General features: G+C 41.0%; 1 protein-coding gene across 7 annotated transcripts in view; it reads left to right on the forward strand.

The window, feature by feature from the left end:
• Positions 1 to 2,961: 2,961 nt before the first annotated feature.
• The window catches only part of Cfap70 (cilia and flagella associated protein 70), an 87,302-nt gene continuing 85,966 nt past the window's right edge, over positions 2,962 to 4,297 (forward strand). For all 7 annotated transcript variants that reach the window (XM_048809005.1, XM_048809008.1, XM_048809009.1 and 4 more), the window contains exon 1: positions 2,962 to 3,112. The gene's annotated coding sequence lies outside the window, so the exon portion shown is untranslated. The remainder of the gene's footprint in view (positions 3,113 to 4,297) is intronic.

Raw genomic sequence — 4,297 nt, forward strand, 5'->3', positions numbered from 1 at the left:
GGTGTGTGTATGAGCGTGTTTTTTTAATATTTATTTTTTAGTTATAGGTGGACAGAATATTTTTATGTGGTGCTGAGGATCGAACCCAATGCCTCACACATGGTAGGTGAGCACTATTCCTCTGAGCCCCAGCCCCAGCCCCATGTTTTTTGTTTTTTGTTTTTTTGACATTTATTTTTTAGTTGTAGTTGAACACAATATCTTTAATTAATTTATTTATTTTTATGTGGTGCTGAGGATCGAACCCAGGGCCTCACCCATGCTAGGTGAGCGCTCTAACACTGAGCTACAACCCCAGCCCTGTATGAGCATTTTAATGATTTTGAAATTTCAAATGCATAGCATTTGAAAATTGTGCAAGGAACTTAGTCCCTTTCACCCAGATTTCCAAATAATAGTTTATTACATTTACTCTTTTGCTCACTGTGGGTGTGTTTGCATGCATGTGTGTGCATCTATCTCTTGTTAATGATCTTTTTCTGGATCTTCTGAAGGCCAAGAAAGCAGTCCAAAAACATGTCTCAGTACTTCTAAACATTTCGCTGTATATTTCCCCTAAACAAGGACATTCTCCTTCATAACATCAAACAACCTTCCACTGGAGGAAATCAATAGTGCTACAAGGCTACCATCCAATCTATGGAGTCTGTCCACATTTTGTCCATGGTTTTTTGTTTTTGTTTTTGTTTTTGTACTAGGGATTGAACTCGGGGACACTCGACCACTGAGCCACATTCCCAGTCTTATTTTGTATTTTTACGTAGAGACGGGGTTTCACCATGTTGCTTAGCATTTCACTTTTGCTAAGGCTGGCTTTGAACTTGTGATGCTCCTGCCTTAGCCTCCCCAGCCACTGGGATTACAGGTTTGCGCCACCGCACCTGACTGATTCATGTCTTAACAATGTCTTTTTTCCTTTATGGTCCAGAATGCTATACAGCAATACATGTTGCTTTTGGCTGTATGTTTCATAGGAATCTTCATCTGGAGAAGTTTCATCTTTCATTTCTGACAGTGTTAGAGTATAGGCCTTGAGCTGAGGATGTAGATCAGTGGCAGAACCCTTACCTAGCATACATGACCTCTATCCTCAGTTCTGACATGGTTGGGGAAAACAGGTCTTACATTCTATGGGATGACTTACCACCTGGGTCCCTCTAATAGAAGGAATACCATTAAAAAGATGCATTGCTTTTTTCAGTGCATCTCACTCATCAGGAGGCACATGAAGTAGAGTCCTCCCCACACTGGTAATAAAACCTCCATATGCTGATTATATGGCTATTTTGATTCATTGTTTTCTCCTCTATAACCGGTTAATATTTCATGGGGAAGAATCCCAGGATCTGCCAATGTCCTTTTCCTTATCAAATTTCCACCCATCAGCCTTAGTATTCATTGAAGACTCATGCTGTATCATCCTTCTTTATAGTGGTTGTCAAATATTCTTTATCATTCTCTCTACACTCCTGGGTTGATATTCTACTGAAAGAATTTTCTTTTCCATTATTTATGCAATTGTGGATTTGCATATTCCTATTTTGTTCAGTGAGTCCATTATTGTCATTTTTTTGCTTTGATGCTTATATTGCCCATAATTTGGTCAACAGGTGTCTCTTCAAGCTGATTCTTAACACTCCAACATTTTTAAGTTGTATATATGGTAAGATTCATCCATGTTATGTGTAACTGTAGTTCATTCATTTTGACTACTTCTAAGATGCCATTTTGTGAAGGTACCAATTTATTTTTAAAAAATTTTTTAAATTTGTTTTAATTAGTTACATATGACAGTACAATGATCTTGACATCATACGTTTGAATCAAATGGGATATAATTTCTCATTTTTCTGAGTGTACAGGTTGCAGAATTACATTGGTCATATACTCACATATATACATACAGCAATACTAGTGTCTATTTTATTCTGCTATCCTTCCTATCCCCCCCTTCTCCTCCCCTTCCCTCCCATCACTTCTCTCTACCCAATCTAATGTGACACACTTCTTCCCCGCCCCTCACATCATCATACATGTAATCTGTATAAAGATGAGGGTCTCCTTTCATCTTCAGATCCAATCCTCCACTGGTGGACACTTTTAGGTTTTGTTGTTTTAGTATTTATTTTTTAGTTGTAGTTGGACACAATACCTTTGTTTTATTTATTTATTTATTTATTTATTTAAATGTGGTGCTGAGGATCCAACCCAGGGCCTTCCACGCGCTAGGAGAGCACTCTACCACTGAGCCACAACCCCAGCCCACTTTAATTGTTGTTACTATCATATTTTTCTATTTCAGCTCTTTAATGTTGAATTTCAAATGTATTAAAAACTTGCATTAGCATTATTTACTTTTGTCTGTTTATTGTACAAATACCAAGCACCTAGAAGCAGAACCATTTACATTCATCAGCAGTCAGGCTTTTAAAATAGTGTCTTATCTGTATTGTGTTGTGTTGCGCTGGTCGCGCTCAAAGAGATTCTCCTTCCTCAGTCTCTGCAGCAGCTGGGGTTATTGGTGCCGGCCACTGCGCCTGGCTAAAAACACTCCAAACTTTTTTTTTTTTTTTTTTGTACCAGGGATTGAACTCAGGGGAACTTAACCACTGAACTACATCCAGCCTTTTTAATATTTTATTAGAGACAGGGTCTCCCTGAGTTGTTTAGGGCCTTGCTAAATTGCTGAGGCTGGCTTTGAACGGCCTCACCCTCCCGAGCCTCTGGGATTCCAGGCTTCTGCCACCACGCCCGCCTCCAAACATGTTTATTTAATAAAGACTTTAGCTTTTCGTTTTTCTCCCCCATTTATGGAGGAATACTGAAATAAGAGTCAGGAAATCAAAATCGAAAAGTAGACACCGTGTATTTAACTAAAACTTCTGCCAAGTTAAATTGGGAGAGGACCAGATTAGCGAGAGCGCTGAGAGGGCCTGGGGCGCGGACTGCGGGGCGCAGGCGCAGAAACTCACCTAACAACCCTCTCCCTGCTTTCTGGTCTGAAAACTTATCGCGAGTCTTGGAATAAGCTTGTGGCGGTTGCAGAAAATGAGTTCTCGCGACAGTTACTTGGTTGCTATAGTTGTGAAAAACTTAATCTGAACCGCGGCAGGTAAGAATTATTCCTCTGCTGATAACCCTCTCTTCACGACGTCCACGTCCTGGCCGTGCACCACACTACACCCGGACACCCCAATCTTCTCTCTCCGCTAAGGCCAGGCTTAAAATTCGGTACAGACCGAAACTCTACCGACCCCCCCACCCCAAGAACGGACTCTGGCGTCACCGCAGCACCCCCTCCCGGGGGCGGGCGAAGGTCCCGCTGCAGCTTTGCTGGAGATTGACCCTTAACGCTACTGCGCGGGTTCCCAGACCAGAACCTGTCACAGCGCTTCCTTCGTCTCATCTGTTTCCAATTCAACCCTTGCCTTGCAGATTCTGATCAGATGACAAAAAATGGGTGATTTGTTGGGGGCAACAAGAGCCTAGGCCCACTTCACCTGACCACAACTTGTAATTAGTCCGATTTCTTTCCTTCATTATTCGGATATGCCGCGAAAGATACCTTGAGTACCAAGCATGTAGCCAGGCACTCAGGGGTTCTGAATATAACTAAGGTTGCTTGTCTTCAAGAGTGTAATTGAGCTTTCAAAAAAAGCTGGGCATATTAATAATGCCATTCGTGCTGTGCCTCATAGGGTAAACAGTTTTATTGTTTTACGGAATATTCACAACAAAGGTGAAACAAATAGAAAGTTATTCATTTTACAGAAAGTGAAAACTAAGACCCAAAGAAGTTACGCATTTGCCCAGGGTCATGTAGTTATTAAGTAAGAAAGATCTTTTAAATCTCCAGTCCTGCGGTGGGGTTGTAGCTCAGTGGTAGCGCTTGCTTAGCTTGTGTGAGGCCCCAGTCCTCATAAACAAGACAGCTTGTGATACATGTCACAAGAAATGTATAAAGTGCTAAAATAGTGGGGACAGGGAAACGTTAAAGTAGGAGGCATTTGAGCCATTTTTGTCAATATAGAGATGGAATGAGGGAAAAAAGAGGGGTAGTTCCAGAGGAAGAAAAGAGGCAAAGGTACAAATGACTAAGTGCAGGTAATCTTTGAAAAGGACTAGGCCAGAGCATAGGCTAGGTGAGGGGACTTTGGTACTGCTGGAGCCTAGAGGGCTTTGAATATAATGTCACAGTTTTATTTGGTAGATGAGAGGATACAAGTGATAATCATTAGATATTAGATCTGTACTTTAATATGGTATTTATCTGCTTGTCTTTTTTTTTTTTTTTTTT

Source organism: Marmota marmota, unplaced genomic scaffold (genome assembly GCF_001458135.2).
Source record: "Marmota marmota marmota unplaced genomic scaffold, marMar, whole genome shotgun sequence".
Lineage (NCBI taxonomy): Eukaryota > Metazoa > Chordata > Mammalia > Rodentia > Sciuridae > Marmota > Marmota marmota.